Below are 17,546 nucleotides of genomic sequence, written 5' to 3' on the forward strand. Positions count from 1 at the left end.
TTCATACACAGGACAACCCTCACCTCAGATGGGGCCACCGAGCTACTCCAAGTATTGTAACAACAGGGTAACCAGCAAATAGCAATTCTGTTAGATTACTTGACACTATATAAAAACCACAACAAAAATACACCTCATTAGTCTCAAAATACATATAAAACCAAAAATTTGACATTCATCATGAATCTCCACACTCATCTCCAGCAGAGTATCTACTACACTAGGAAACACAAGACAAGGTTTGACCTTTTTTGCTTTCACCAAGAATTCTTCTTGCTGTACAGAATTTTAAAGTGAAAGCTTATCCTCCCGTTATCAGCAACTTGTTTTTCTGGACAAGGAACAGTTCTGTACTCCAATTAACTGACCTATTGTTGATCTGTTTTTGCCAACTAGCCAGCAGTGGTAGCTGAAGAGCGACAGTATGCCGATGAAGGCTATGGCTGCCACAAAGAAAAGGCATAGTATGTGGTATTTTGCATAGGCATCTGTCAATTCTTTCTGGGGAGAAAGAAAGAAAGAGATTAACATGTTAACACTTCTTCAGCAGTTAATGCATTATCATCACCAAACATTTTCTGCTACCCCCAGTCTGCTATAGGTCTTTCACCCCATTTTTCACAAAGAAAAGCAGCACAAGCAGGGCCTTCCTTTCATGTCACGTTAAATCAGTGTGTATATAACAGCATTTGAAGGCTGATGGGTACCCCTTCCGTCTGTCTTTAGTTACGTGAGTGCATGTGTTCATTTGTCTGCTAGTTCTGTATATAACCAGGTTAGTTTTCTTAAATGCACAGCAAGGGGCAAGTGAAAAAAAAAAATCCTTTACTAAAAAATGTTCACTGTGCGGCCACAGCCAAAGAAACACTGAAAACACATCCAAAATTGCTATTCTTCAAGAGAAGAAGATACAACGAAAACTTCCAAACCCTTTCCTGGCAACTTAGTAATACTGAAACTACCTCTGAACTGGTGAAAGGAATGTGTATGGGAAGTGGCTCAGTTATATTGTGTTTCCAAGGCTGAACAACTCCTAGACAAGATCAGTTTCCGGGGACTGCACTTTAATTTTTGATAACCTCTCAGGTTTAAGGTTTAAGAAACAACCAGCATGTACCTAGCAGAACAAATTTGCCGTCTCTGACAAGGCAGAAGTTATTCACCAGAATATCTATGTAAAAAACAACAGTTTCAGTCCAACCACCAAAAAATAACCTCCCACCCACAGGCGATAGTCAATTCCACCCCCAGCCCCAACCATATTTAGGCTTGCACTTTGAAGAGGCCAATAGGATTTGTAACAATACTATTCTAGTTCTATATCCTCAAAATCACAGTACTTTTAAGCAGCTGACCTTTAGCAGCACTATGAAAGCAGAGATGCTATTTTTATTCAGCAGTTTAGTTAGCATTATTGCCATTACTTTTTCCATTAGCTCATTCAGCATACACACTTATCCGAGGCTTATTTTTTTAGACTATCTAGAAGACATTTCGATTAAGATCAAGTGCATACAAGTATATCTACATCCACATACACTGCCTATATTCGTAAGCAAAACAGATAACAGGTTTTCTCCCTTTCAATCTATTTACACCATAGTTTGGTGTAAATAGCTACTATGAAGGATTGGATTAGGAAAACTACAGTAGGAACATTTTTAAGTAATTATATCAATATCGAATTTTACCTTTGGACAATTCTCTGCAGCTTTCCTGCGGCAAAGCTTTGCGCAAACAAAGACAATTTATTAAACACTAATATTATGTTAAGAGCAAGTGTTTGAAAACAGCACGAGCTTTGTTAAGAAAAATGGTTGGTGTGCACACGTGCCCTTGGACGTGCCAAGTTCCAACGCCCATCAGCAGCCTGAGCCCCCGTTCTCCAAGAGAATGGAGGACTGAGTACACAAGAGCACATGACTAACTCCCAAGGCGTGTGATTTTCTTCTGAAGTCCTGCTGTTCAGATTGGGGCTGGATCACTTTCAAGTGGTTTCTTTAGCCTGAGCAGCGTGACTGCACTGGGTGCCTTCTTTACTAGCTTCCTCCCCGAGTAAGGTTTATGGTGACACTGTCTACGATGACACCATTCATACAGCTCTATAAAGCTAACAATACTCCAGAGAATAAGAATAAACCATAAAGCAATGGTTTATAAATAAGTAATCTGACTTCAGAACATAACTATTACCATTAAATGTAGGTTCAGTCAAAAGCACAAAAAATAAGATACCATTCCTTCCATGACTTTGTTTAAAAAAAAGCAAAGCAACCAAAAACCATCAACAGCAAGATGTAACACATCAATACTGTCTTTTCTTCCCAGTGTCCTTCAATACTGAAAATCGTGAGATATTTTCAGTGTAACATCTGAAATTCACCTAGTACTTCAGAAAAGAAAGAAACAGGAAGGCTGAGTTTAAGTTAGACTTTAAATTCCAAATTTTAAAGAATGTTATTAACCACCTTAGCCAAGATGCTAGCACTTCACAAATCTGTCCTACGTAAGCTGTATGGCTTTTCAGTAAGACTGCTCTGTGCAGAAAGCCTAGGGAGAGCCAAAGCTTTTACCCTGGAGTCTGGCATGTATTAACAGCATTTTCAAAAGTGCTGGCTACCCTCTGATCATGCCAGAGTAAGAAAATGATAGAGTCCAGCTGTTTGAACTGCCATCTAAATTCAGCTTATCTACTGCCTTTATTTATTTATTTATTGGCTGTAGTTTTGCTTAGACAATTTGTGCAACAGTCCCTCTCTTCACTGCTGGAGGGAAACAAAGTGTTTTGCAATCCCCTGAAATGAAGGCTAGCAAAAGACATACTTTAACTTCTTCTTACTCCTAAGCTTAGTGTTAAAACTGTGATTCCTCTTCCTACCTCTGAGCACATTGTGGTTTTCCTGGAAAAGGTGGTTACCGCATTCATTTTTCTAACTTCTTGATGTCATACATACACCCAAGCAGTCGTGCTTGCCAATACTTCACCGCCACAGTTTGCAATTTACATAAAAACAACAAAAGAAAAAAGCAGAGCTTCCAGGTTCAGGCATTTCACTACACAATCGTAACGAGAGTGAGACTATATGCAACTAGATCCTTAAATACTACTAAGCACCGCCAAGTATTACTTATAGGACTCTTCTGGAACTACTTAAATGAAGTAGTTCTCCATGGACAATTCTCAGGCCCGTTGATTTTGAAGCTCAGAAGAGCAGTGACAGCTTAGTCTTTGGGTCTGGGCCAGAAAATACAACTTACTTTCAGTTGCATCTCCCTAAAACAGTAGGTCTATAACCTGGAGAAGGATTTTTTTTTTTTTTTTTTTAAATCATACATCATTAATTTGCCTGATGCCCTGGGAACATTCTCCTCTTCCGACTACACAGGTGGAGCCACTGGCTCTAAGTTCTTGAATGCCAGTTGCAGAACTCAAGCATCTTTCAAAAAAGGCTAATTCTTCCCTGGATGGAAGGGTGCAGCCTGTGAGCGCTTATCACAGACTTAATCACAGCTGTGTTCTAGCAGCACATTGCTGCTAGAACACAGAACATGCTGTTCTTCTCACAGCATGTGAGAAGAGTGAAACTTCAGTCATTAGTTATTTAAAATCTGTACATTTAGCAGCAGTGCAGAAGAGACTTGTGACTTGTAGGTGGGAGAACTTCAGAGCTTACAAAGGGAAATGATTTGCACAATAAAATTTGGTCTGCTTAGCACACATAATAGCCTGACGGCAGTCACTATTCTGAAGGGTCCTTCACAAACTCCTTCACAAGCACTGGGTCATTTGAGCATGTATGAAGTCACTTAAAAAATAATAAGAAAAAAAAAATACTGTCAGAGCTCAGCTTGTTACTCATCTTAAATCTAAAGAAACTCAAACATCTAGTATACACCCCTGTGTGTACAGACAGGAGGACTCAGTTCTAACAAATGACCTGGAATTACTTTTTCAATTTTTAAATAGAAGTGGAGTTTTTCAGAAGTATGTACCATCTGTCCCGGAACACATACCATATCCTTAAATTAACTATGCTCAGGATTGCCAAAATAATTTGGAGGACATTGAAAGACACTGAAAACAGCTGGAAAAATGTGCAGGTTTCAAGGTGGGAGGGAGCACAACAAAAACGAGAGTGGATACAAACACACTGGGAAGTGCTACCCTGCACTGTGTAAACAAGGCATCGAGAACTGGGCGTTCAGCCAGGACTGGTGCCTGTGTCAAATGCATTTTGTTAAGCAGTGGATTTATCTGCTTATCTTTAACAACTTCCTAGGTATTAGAATAAGAATTTTATGAGTACAGGAAAAGGAGTTACGAGTGTAACAACAACAACGTGTCACTCGTATTCCCTTGATCCATACAAACCAGATTTAAACTCCCACAACAGAGCGTAAGCCTGTGGTAAACACTTAGAGCCAGCATGGCTGTTCCATCACGGCATGAACAGTACTAAAACCTTTTGTCAGTACTTCTGCACAGAGCATGAAAGATGCTATGAAAGTCTTGCAGGTGTGACAGATTTTGTTTTCCATCAGAGACCGTGCATGTCTCATAATATTTGCAAGTATCTGCACATACATGTTGCTTCTCTAAACAAATACCATCAACAGTGCAAAACAGTAGACTGCTAAAATTTGTGTAGGGAGCATGTACACCCTTAAAATTACTCCAACTTCTGAAGGTTACATTCCAAGTATTTCATCTTCTACCTGGCAATGGCTATATACGCTTTCTCTGAAAACATTTATAAGGAAGCAAAAAAGAAATGCTACCTTCTGAAAAGGAAACTGTAACATTTCTGACAGTCAAGCTATAAACAAACAAACAAACAAACAAACAAAAAACCAAACAAATCTAGAGAGCCCTAATAGTTATCTGGCTGATGCTGTAGCAACCACTGCTCAGCATTAGCAACAGTGAAACCATCTACATGCAGGATGTATCTGCTGGCCACTCTGATCTACAGATGTAGAGAGAAGTTTCCAGGACTATTCTGTAGTCACCAGCACCCACCTAAATGCTTACATACTGGAGCCGTATTAAATTTTGCAAGTTCACATAATTTTGGTGCTACCAACTCTTTCTGGAATTCCACTTTAATCAAGCTATTACAAAATCATAGGAATATTAGCTTTGTGGAATGAGTCTTTTAGTATGAATGACTCAGAGATCTGATTATAAGAGCCTGCTATCTTCAGATTTCGGCTTGGAAGTAACAGGAAAATGAAAGCAACAAATGCAAACACACAGCTACCATTTCCTGTTGTCACAGTTCAGAAGTAGCCCATTCTTGCATAAAACATTTTAAGCAACTAAAGCATTAAAAATATATCCCTCTTAAGTTCACTTCCTCTGCTCAAGAGTCCACTTCTTTATCATGTCCAATGGGCTTTGGAATAGGCTTGCTGCAAATGTTGGTATTAAATGTTCGTTGTGGTCAGATGTCCTACTGACTCCCATTGCAGTAACAGCTATGAAGTGAGGTGACAAAGCAAATTCATTTTCTTTGCTCAAGCACTGACTGGTAAATATGTAGGAGTGCATCTACAGTTTCATTGGAAATTGCATTCAAAGCACTGGAAAGCAGCCAGGCAGATGTTTGGAAGTGACACATTCACAAATTAAAAACTTAACTATTTACAGTCAAGCAAGACTGAACAGCAGAATCGGATCATTTCATTTGCAACACCTGTTAAGCCACAGCTCTGGGTGATAAATACACCTGTGACTTTCATCTCACACGATACTGAAAGCTCAGTTCCCACACGCTGCTCTGCAGTGATGGGTTGCTACACAGAATTGAGAGACTAAGAGAAACGCAGTACTTTGGCAGATCAGACCCACAGGCTCAGATGAACACAAACAAATGTGTCTGCACCATTTATCTTACCTGTCTAGTGACATCTGTCTCAAAGTACAGCTGTTCTGAATACATGATCAAGCTTCTCTTACCCTGACATGGCACTTTTCTCCAGTAAAGAGTCTTTCTTTTGCTACAGATAATTACTGCTCTTCACAGCTACAGCAACAGCAAGTAGCATCTAAGAGACACGTGCTGCCATTTATTTATAAACATGTGATGGAAAGCCTTCCGCTTAACAGGGATTTTTTCCCCATGTTAGTTAATGGAATCTGATTAAGAGAATTCTGATGCTAGCTCTTCTGTCTCAAGAGACTGGAAGGCACAGTACGAGGTTTCAGAGATGAAAGGAAGCATCAGAAGATGCTCTCTTCAGCCTGGAACATAACTGCAACAAAACTGATAGGAACAATGACACATGACATGCAAGGATGTTTACCTTTCACATATATTCTACTAAATCTAGTAAGGTGCACATATGTGTATCTATTATTTTATCTATTACTACTGATAATGGTTACAAGGAACACAGATATCATTAACACCATACTTAGCATTCTGCCCGTATCAGATCAATAAAACCCGCTAGTATGAAGTTCACACATGCCTACGTAAGGATTCCAAAACAGAGACTAGTGAGTTCCCAAAAGATTCACCTGCCTTATCCGATAGCAAAGTAACCACAAAGATACAAGGTTATTGTATTTCATATCTGTTGGTATTCTGATGTATACGTGTGTGTATCCGTCTAAACATACACACATGTATACACGTACATACACACGCGTAATTGTTTGATAAAACCAGGTCTTTCTATATCTACTTATCTGTAACCAATAATCTCAAAGAAATCTGAGCTGTGACATTCAATTTTGATGGAGCAGAGAAACCACAGTGTCCTCATTGGAGCTTCTTCCCCCAATTACTCATCCTAGGCAGTGTAATAAATTTAACTCATTAATATTCGGAAGGTTCTCCTGCTTCAGTCACTTCGATTGATGCTGTTAATGGTAATGAACTATGGAACAGAGTAAATGGTGAGTGACAACATGCTGAGGCAGCCTTCAATAAACGCATGCAAGATTAAACAAACAAACACAAAAAAGCCTTAGAACTTACTGTCCAGAACTTTATGAAGTACTGCAAGACTGTAGCAGCAACAAACAGACAGTACAGTAAGGAATACATTAAAAACAGGAGGAAGAATTTGTAGTTAGAAAACCCCACACAATTATTCACCCTAGAAGAAGAGGAAAGAGAAAGAGGTTACTATGATATACCAAAACAAATAAATAAATAAATAACAGTACACTCAGCTGTTTTTGCAGAGCATAATGTGTATGATGTCAGTAGTATGTCCAAAAGAGTTTGGCACTAGTGTTTCAGAAGCATTTTAAGCCATTATTTTGAATGAAGCCTCTTTCCTCAGGCTATGTTAGCTGGGCCCCTCCCACAAATTTTGTTCCCTCCCAAGAATTTCTACAGGACAAGGCATGAGCTGTCAAAGCATTAGATCATAGAATCATAGAATATCCTGAGTTGGAAGGGACCCTTAAGGATCATCAAGTCCAACTCTTGACACCGCACAGGTCTACCCAAGTTCAGACCATGTGACTAAGTGCACAGTCCAATCTCTTCTTAAATTCAGTCAGGCTCGGTGCAGTGACCACTTCCCTGGGGAGCCTGTTCCAGTGTGCAACCACCCTCTCTGTGAAGAAATGCCATCAGTCTCTTTAGGAAGCATCTCACATACTAGGAACTAATGACAGCGACTGCAGAAGATAATACAAATCTCTCCATCAATTTCAGTGGATGTTGCTTTTGTTACAAAAACACTTTCAAGTCAACTACTGATAGCAGTATCTTTGCAGCAACAGCAGATAATATTTTTACTGACTACCAGTGAAAACAAACTGCAGAAGAGTAACCATCTGAGGGGATGTTATGTATCATCTAGAATCAAGAACTGATTTTCACAACGTAGTGGTTATCGCCTCTTCTGTTGATAACACCACCAAACTAAAAGAACTGCCATTTCTCATAGGTCTTCTTATCTCCATGGTTTCTCTGTATAAGGAAAAAATGTATGGTTTGGGCTGCTGGGCCTACAATGCTAAGTTGCAACACACATTAGGACCAAAATTTATTTTCACATAATAAAGCCTCAAGAAATTCTGTGAAAATCAAATTTTACTTCAAAGTTTCATTTTCTGAAGCAGCATGTAGGAGCTAATTAATCATTATGACAGTCTTTTTTTTTTTCTTTTTAAATAAACTTACCACGGACAGTGGTGGTCCATTTTTAGTACACATCTGAAAAAAGAGTAGAGGTTATTTCCAGCAAATTAAAGCAAAATGTATATTTGCTTTCTAAGACATATGATTTTACTTTACTGTTTGTGTTTTTTCTTTTAATTGTAATGTCCTCACTGAAACTTTTGACCATTCTTCTGCATTCATGCTATGTCTCCACTTTACAGTGACCATCCTTTCAACCAAAAGGACTAAGTGAGATACGAGAGAATTGAGAAGAGAGCCTCTTAAATTAACATGCGGAGCATTACTGGGCAATACTTAAACCATATTATTTATAGTTCATTAAGCCACGCTAGTCTTATGTGAGCAATGAAAGAAAACAAATCCAAAGGACCCTTCGCAGCTGTGTGGATAAGGTATGTCAGCGGGTCATTCATTCCAACTAAGTCTACCTTAGGGCTATTTTTGTTACTTTTTTGTCTGTTCCTTGCTTGTTTGTTTATGGTAATTGAGGGGGAAAAAAACAGCACAGTGGGTAAATTGAATAGTTCATAGGCTATTTTCATCCAGTTTTTGTATAAAGCCGGATGCTAGACATTTCAGACAGACATTCATTTGCTAATAAATTTGATTTTAGCCAAAAGATGCGCATTAGGTTCTTTAGTTAAGTAGATTTCCTCAAGCTCAGACATACAAAGTCTCACTCACAGATTCAGCACCCTTACAGACTTCTCTGATGACTCAGAATGAGGTTAGGGAGCAACAGTGGTGTCTTTTGAACAGCAAAGACCTGCAATTCCACTGTCACTCTTTGAGATAAAGCAGTATTAGTAACACACAGCTGTTTCAAAGCTGCAGAACCAAGATAAAATAGAAGAGCTCTATAATAACCACGTGCTGGTATCTCTGACTTGCCTTTCTTTGCTTTCAGTGCCAATTTATTTGTTTTTACATAAGCACTACTTTATAAAGCTATAAGCAGATTGCAGGTTTCCTAACAAGTTCTGGCATTTTGGTCTATGGGGCTGCAACAATAATAAAGCACTAATGGGAGGAACTTTGCTTCCTTGGAATCAGAGTATGAAGGGTCTGAGAAGGGAAAAAATAGTAAAATCTGCTGGCATGCAGGGGTTGACACACTGATGAAATTAACACACTGAAGTGGTTGTAATAGAAGGAAAGAGAAAATCCATCATTTCAGGTGCAGTAACTTACATGTCACACGCAGAACAGTGGTGGCAGCGGTCAGGTTTGATTAGCTGGCATCGATTACAGTATCTGATGGCTGCATTCAAGTGGCAAGGGTCACATTGTTATAACTCATTGCATTTTATGAAGACTTTCCCTCTTAATACAAACTGAATCTTAGAGAGCTTCCTTCCCTTCCAATCATACCTGTTTTCACAGACCTACTCATACAATATATATGTTTGAGTTTTTTTTAAAGAAACATATGAAAGTATTTAAATTACTTGTAAATTACTGCTATATGGAGACCATTTCCATTTACTCTTTACCTCCTCAGTTTCCCCATCCTTCAACCCTCTGGCAATGACCTATCTTCTGTTTTCCTTCACCTCTGGAGAGAGTACCTAAGCATCCCATCGTGAAACTACAATCTTTCAGTAAGCCAACTTTCAACATTAGCCGTCTCTATCCTCTTCAGCAAACAGAGATCTAGCAGACTGTTCAGCAAATTAGCTCTTCCTCATCTTTCCTGGTTATTTTTAAATAAGCCTTCAAGCTCTTCTCAATGGAAACAAGACACCAGTACAGTCAGTTTGAAAGGAGGAGGAAAGCCAACACCTACAGCTAAGCAGAACTGCTAAGATCTGACAAGAGCTTCCCAGACCCTTCCAGGGACTGGGATTCCCTCGGAGGGAGGTTTGTATTCAAAAAAAGCCAGGTATATAGACACTTTGTTTGAAAAGACACAGTTGACTTTGGTGACTAGTATCCTGAGTATTTTATATTTTTGGAGAAAAATACAACATTTCTAGTTTCAAGAAAGAGAAACAGGTATATTTAAAAAATATATATACATATGCATAAGACAACTGTTTCACAGATGATTCATATATAACTTGGAATAAAAATGTTTATACTTATTAAAGCTCTGTACTGAGTTATAGATGGGAGTGAAATAAGAGTTAATCCTTCTTAAATTCTAGCTTTAACAATGAAGTTTCTGCTCCCATGGAATTGCTATAGCCCAGAAAAAGCAATTTAATGGGGAACACAAAAGATTGTAAAATTAAGTGTACAGTTTAATTTTCATCTATTTCCAGGTGTATTTATTTTCCGTGGTTACTTTTTGTAGCCAGAATTAGAGATAAATGTTGTCATCTGTCTGCTTAAAAGAAGAGGAATTTTTTTTTTTTTTTTGAAAAAGTTATTCCATACATTGGCTGTATATAGAGATCCCAGACAAAGGACTTGAATTTCTCATGGTGGAAAAAAAAACACACCACAAGGTTATGGCCTTTGCAGTACATGCTTAATAGATTGTTCATTAACATCAAATGAATCTCACCAAATTAAACTAAGCAGCTTCAGGAGCACAGAATTATCTTTGTATCTCACCTCTTAATGCTGTTGTCGTATAGATAGGCAAGTTGTTAGCAGCTCTTCTCAAAATCTCCTGCTGGACTTCTCGTCTCTCTTCCTTTTCATATTGTTCTTTATCAGCTTCTGACAAGCAGAACTGGGAAGGAAAAAGACAGAATGAAGGGATAAGAATAATTATTACTTTGTGTCCTACTCAAGTTCCAAGGAAAAGACCCTATGTACCTTAATCCTGTCTCTGAGCGACCCCTGACATTCTCCTTCCCCTTGAATACTACAGGAGATCCTCAAAACTACATGATGGTCCTGAGCATATTTTAAAGAGAATCATCTTTGTCTCCATTTCATTACCTACTGCATTTTCCCTTCAACACAAAGGAAGCCAGAAGCTCAGGGGAGTTTTAAGAAGGTGGAACTTAACTCTTGATGAGAGTAAATGTGACAGGAGACTGAAGTTCTTTTAACCCACTTTCTGACTTAGAGAGGGGCATAAGCCAGAGAAAATAGTGAAGAGGGTGTGTATGGAGGTGGGGGTGGCGACCAGGAATTTTCATTGCTTCCTCACAGAATTTGGAAGAGTTTAAATGGAATTTTTACTTGGGAGTAGTCAGCACTGGTTTCAAAATCCCTAACCTATGTTGGAAGCAACTTCAACAAAGCTTGTACAGTTTCAGAGTTACAAACCTGAATATAGCATGAGGACCACTCCTGTAGAAGCCTTACTAAAAGGTAAAGCTTTACCAGTATAACCTGGAGAGCTTCTACTCACTTGCAAAACGCTTTGGTATCCACTGAAATTACAGCTTTACCATTGAGCCCCACAAAACCCAGTGTGCTGACAAGTCCCCGTGGAGTGAGGGCTGAACTCACAATTTCCTCTGGTATTTTCTATTCTGAAGCACTTTTAAACTCTGAGCTTCCCACAAGGACTACAAGAACCCTTTTTATGAGCACACATAGACAAAGTATTCATAGCAGTGAGTGGAAAATGCTTTGTATGCAGCTGGAACAAAAATTGGCTTAGTGTGGCTTAACATGAACATATTTTCCTACCAAGAATATGTATATGACTAGTTCACATGGATTTTCATCTCATCATGTACTTTTTCCTCTTTTGGATTTGAGTTGGTTGGCAAGCAACAGCAAACACTCGACTTACAGAAAAGAAGGAAGCAGTAAGACATGGCTGCAATTTCTCAGTGTTATTTCCCAAACTAGAATGCAAATAAATTGCACCATATCCCATAGAATCTAATTGTCACCTGTTACATATGGTAGCATTCCAGTTATTGAGCCTACCCTACCCTACTATTGAGCATCAAACATGAAGCATTGTTTCCATTTAAATAATCACAAATTAGTATCAATCTATGCAAAGAATGAAAATGAAGTTTAATACTTTAGTCATCATCAAGAGTTTGACCTTTTTTTTTTTTTTCCTCTAAACATTTGTCTCTAAGCCTAGATATTTACTGAAATATGAAAACTGGAGATGCTCACATCAAAAACTTCAGATAGATCTGAAGCATCATGCCTTATCCCTATTGCCTTTTTTGAGCCTGCTAGGGTAGCAAATGGCTGTCTCCATGACCTGCAATCAAGCAGAGGTCGCATTAAACACAAAACGCTACTTCTAGATAACACTTCTGTGGCAAGTCATTGATGTACAGGAAGGGAACTAAAACACAAAATTAATTTTTTTTTGATTTTTTTTTTCCAAGTAACATAAAATAAACTCTAATAAAAAAAAAAAAAAAAGGATTTTGTTTTTCTGAAGTAAATATTTCTGTTCTAATTTCAGAAATTAAAAAGGACATGAAACCACAGATTTGCTAGACAATGGCAGGATATGTATGTTGAAAGACATCAAAAGTTGTCTATTACCACATAGCTAACAGAATTTCCAATGAGGTTCCACTGGTTCTTACCAAAACCAGAAAGAGTCCCTTTGTTTCCTTCCTCTTTCTGGATCTAATAATGTTCACTGTTATTTCTTATGACAAATGTACAGGGATTACACTAGAACAACAGCAGCTGCGGAATCTTTTTTTAGTTCAATAGTGTGATCACAGGATGCTATTTGTTTTGCAAGAATGGCAAACTTCAATGACTAAAAATATATACATTTACACTTTCATACAATGAGGAGATTCTGAAGTCTGTTTTTAAATATAAAAACCTGCAAAAATTACTCACTGATACATGAACAGAAGGGACTTTCCCAGAGAGAGAGAAAAAAAAAGTGTTCCCTGCGTTGCTTTTTTCCTATGAAAGAATTGTATCGATCTGATCTATACCCACGTTAACATAGGAAACATTCCTTACATGCCATATGCTGAAACCATCCCTTTCAGTCAATGAATAGCAAAAGCTTGCTAGAACATTACTGCAACTACAGGTACTGTCAGTACTGTCAGTCTACTACTGAAGAACCCAAGCAGACAGTAAAAGTTATCAGACTGCTCTCAGAGCAGCCCAAATTCACACACCTTTACAAAAACTACAGTTGCAACCACATCGTAACCAGCTAACCTGCTTAACATTATCATTTGCCTGCAGAAACATCCCACATAAAGCCAAATCATACCACCCTGAAGACGTTTCAGGATGAAATGTCCTTGAATTTTTTTCTCCTTTGCATTTGTAAGCTTAACTATTCAGTACTACTCTTTTCACTTAACTAAAAAGCAGAATAGTCTTTAGCTTTTTTCACTTTATAAATGTATCTTACAAAGCTGCAGAATATCTAAGACATAATTATGTACTACAGAGCATTGTTTGCTTTTCCATAGAAGTACAGTTTTAACTCTTTACAAAAATATTTAAGACTGACATTAGCAATGAAAGTCAATCTTGCTAAAAATAGAATAAAAATGCAACCTCCACAGAACAATCAAAGTCTCAAACAGTTTATCCAGTTTAAAAGCGTTTTAAAACCAAGGAAAGTATTTTAAATTTGGTGCCACCATCTCATCCCTACATATACATCCCCGAGGGAAAGCAGAAAACAAGGTAATTCATTTCAGGCTTACGCTTTCCTACTTGAAGGTCAAAACTATCTAAAAAATACAAAAATGCAGCCACTGGAGTTATTGATTTTAAAAATGTCAGAAGTCAAACAAACTGCATCCTAGCAAAGCACTGTATCCCCAGATTTGCTTTTTTGTCTTACTACTTTTGCACATACATGTGACTGTCAAGCTTGAGATGAATTAAACACATTTAATATAAGGAAATGCCATTATACAAAGCATGCAGTATTTTAGGAGTAATCTGATGATTTGCATTCATGATATGCTGTCAAGCTGTTCTATTTTAGATAATGAGAAGGGAAAGGTGAATCATGCATTACTGCAAACAAGTTTCATCACTGAAAACAGTTCATCTATTTATAAAAAAAGCATTGACATTTTTCTAATGTCAGATTTACCTCATTGGAAGGGGATGCAGGAGATGTGAAAATTGTCTTCCAGTATGACCATACAAACATGACAAGTAACAGATGAAAAACCACAAGGTACACAACTGCAATAAAATACAAATAAAAATTTGGTGAATATAGCTGAAGAGAGCAAGAGATAAAACCCCTGATTTTTGATGAGGGCTAGACTATGACATTATGAATCAGCTGATAAGTTATATTAAACCTTTTTGCCTGGGTAAATTTAGCACTCTGGCAGTGCCCACTTGAAAAAAAAAAAACAAAACACAAAAAGCCTCCGTAACACCACCAACAAATCACTAAATGTCATAGTTGCTATTCATCAAGGAAATAATATGTTTTTATGTAAGATTCTACAGCAGATTTTGAAGGAAAAAAAAAACAAAACCAGAAGTGAATACAGTTTCACCTAAGGCATGCAAGTGACTAACCTGTTTAGATAAAGATGCTCCAGTTCTACTCTAGATTATGTGATAACTGGCCTACAGAGATCAATTTAATTTTTTAGTATGCATCAAGAGATGTACTTCTAATAGAAACAGCATAATACTGTGCCATTGTGGAATGTGCTGGTTTTCAATAGGAGTAAAAACCCCAAACCAGGAAGAGAGAGGACTAAACAGCAAGGTCTCATCTTGGAGTGAGTTAAAATTGCTTGCAAATCTTATTTCAAATCTTCAGAGGAAGAGTCCTGCTATTACAGCCACTGTGGCAATAACAAGTAGTATGGAGCCCCATCAATTTATGAATGGATGTGTGTGATATGGTTGCCTTAAACACCAAAGGCTTGTGACTTATGACCCTGGAAGCTTCTTCCAATCTTGCTTCCTCTAATGGTTTCTTTTACCATTTGTAAAGAGGAAATTGGTTGGTCATGCCAGATCAGCAAACCTTACAAAATGTCATGCCAAGTATTTACGTTATCTTCATTTCTTTAGTTGCAAGAAGGAAACCTGACCTACTGTCCTGTGCAAATACAGAGTCCTTTAAGAAGCCATATTACACTCTTCATGGATTGCAGAACAGACCCTACACTTCAGGAACTTTCAGCAGCTCAAAAAAACAAACCAACCAAACAAAACAAAAAAACAAACCAACAAACAACAGGTACACAGTCACAGCAGGCATAGTCTTCATTTTTCATCTTTCAGGATTTTTACTGTTCATTACAGTAAAAAAAAACAAAAAACAAAACAAAACAAAAAAACACACACACACACAAACAAATTAAACTTGAGCTTCCTTCAGAGAATTCTGCTTTTTCTCTTTGCCTCTGACTCCTCCAACTATAGATCTGGCAAATTTTCAGCTGTGGAAGCAAGAAGCAAAGCCTTTTTCTAAAACCATCCTAAAATTGTTGCTTGAATCCTATTTCTGATAGGAAAGAACCTATGCTTCACTGTGCTAGGCGCTACATAATTAGAAACTGTGTTCTATTAAAAACATACTACACACATTCAAACATAACATGGTTAAGAAATTAAAAAGTGAGAAATCTGCAAAGAGGAGAAAGACCTAAAATCTTAGTGGAAACAGCTGCATAAATCAAAGCTTTGGGGGAGAAAAGGGTGAGAGGAGTTAATAGGAGGAAAGAGGAAACGATATTGTGGAGGGAAGGGCATGGCAAAAGTCAGGTGCACAACAAACAGCTTAATTCTGGCCATAAAACTCAGCCCTAGGATCCGATCCCTTTTGAGTAGCAGTACCACTCTGCAGAGTACTCCCTGGAGCATCTCACATCAGTTTCAAATATAAATATAAGCTGGCTTCGTTCCTATTCAGCTTACTTTCTTGTAATTTGAAGACATGAGAAAACCATCAAATACCTCAAACCCCAATATCTGTTATTTCAGAGATGTGAGGAAGCCCCAGCTAAGCTAGGGCGTCCAGGATTCCTGGTGCCATGCTGTGACCAAGCGAAACGACTTCACCTTAAAGGCACCGGTGCACATTAGACCTTAAGTTATACCCTCGGGAGGACAATGTCATAAGCTCTTAGCATCCTCCTGAAGTATACTAAACCTTCCTCAGATTTACCCCTCACAATTTTTTCCTGCATCATTCTTAACTCCACTTTAAAGACAGAGTAGGATTACAGAGCTAACAATACTCAACAGAACTAAATTATATTGTGGAGAGATTGAGAGCTGGCTGTTCTATCCTAATGGATAAAAATCTACGCAAGAATATGAAAATACAAAGACACGGAAACAGCCTTAATGGGATGAAGAAATCACCAGCAATTGAATTACAAAGTGTAATTAAAAACCTGCAGTAAACGAATTTGAACAGAGCACAATGAAAAATGGTGCAAAATATATTTGCTACTATATATATTATTTACATTGCAATGTTATCAGTGCTTTGGCCATTTGACTCTCCTGGTTTTATTTCCTGGCTATTGGAAGTTAGCCTGCAAGAACTTTATGAAATTTGGGACTTTTATTTCAAATGAAACAACTTCACATTTCAAGATCAACCTCCACTGTAAAGAAATTCATGCATGCAGGGTGCCTGTGACATGCCGTAGAACTGAAAGGGCAAAATATGTGCAAACGACTGCTTTCAAAAGCCTAACAGGCAGGTTTCAAAGATACTGTTCTCATTAATTAATCAAGCATTTGTCTTCTCTGTAGATTTAAGAGAGCCTGCTTCGATCAGGCAGGCACTGCATTTGAATTAAAGCCAAGAGATGTGGCTACATTACACCACCATCACTGCTCTGCCAGGCTTCTTTAACAGAGACATGAATCTTGCCTTTCTGAAAGAAACTAGAAAGTAAAACTTTACTTCTAGTAAAACCAGACAGTAAAAGCACAGCAGCAACCTGCAGAATTTTGTGAAGTCTTGATGAAGCCCAGCTGTGCATTGCAATGTAAAAACCCACGCTGAGACACAGCTTCCGTCTTGAACAGCTTACGGTTTACTTTGGAGGTTTTCCCACTCTTTCACCTCTTCTTTAAAAGATGAAAGAGGACAGACTCCACCAAGTTTCCTCCTTTTTACAGTTTTCTTCTGAATGCTCTCCACCAGGAAGTAAACTGATGGGTTACCTCCAAGTTCTCTTTTGCAAAAATATTTAAGAGATGAGAGCCTCTTACCAGAGGTCTCACACTCTGAAGACAGCCTTCAGTGGATGATGGAACTGCCAACCTATGCGTAGCATAAAATCATGATAATCACTCTCACGTTCTCTCTTAAGCTGAAATGGACTTCCAAATATCCCTATAGTGATTCTATGGGGAAAAAAGCCTGAAGTCTTATTAAAAAAAAAAACAACAGCACTTTGAACTTCTGGAATTGAATGATCCTCTAGCCTAGTTTTTGTTCACAATTAAAAGCAGCAAGCATGCTGGAATTTCTTTGGTGAGTTTGAATCTCTATAAATACTACCCCTGTGACGTATATTTGACAAG

At 38.0% G+C, this 17,546-nt stretch overlaps 1 protein-coding gene across 8 annotated transcripts in view; it reads right to left on the reverse strand.

Annotated features, from left to right (window-relative positions):
* ZDHHC20 (zinc finger DHHC-type palmitoyltransferase 20) overlaps window positions 1–17,546 on the reverse strand; it is a 319,226-nt gene that overhangs the window by 11,994 nt on the left and 289,686 nt on the right. For all 8 annotated transcript variants that reach the window (XR_011092861.1, XR_011092851.1, XR_011092852.1 and 5 more), the window contains 6 exons: window positions 14,119–14,213; window positions 10,707–10,827; window positions 9,339–9,408; window positions 8,148–8,180; window positions 6,987–7,107; window positions 369–501 (listed from right to left, as the gene is read on the reverse strand). The gene's annotated coding sequence lies outside the window, so the exon portion shown is untranslated. The remainder of the gene's footprint in view (window positions 1–368; window positions 502–6,986; window positions 7,108–8,147; window positions 8,181–9,338; window positions 9,409–10,706; window positions 10,828–14,118; window positions 14,214–17,546) is intronic.

This window comes from Anas acuta, chromosome 1, assembly GCF_963932015.1.
Source record: "Anas acuta chromosome 1, bAnaAcu1.1, whole genome shotgun sequence".
Lineage (NCBI taxonomy): Eukaryota > Metazoa > Chordata > Aves > Anseriformes > Anatidae > Anas > Anas acuta.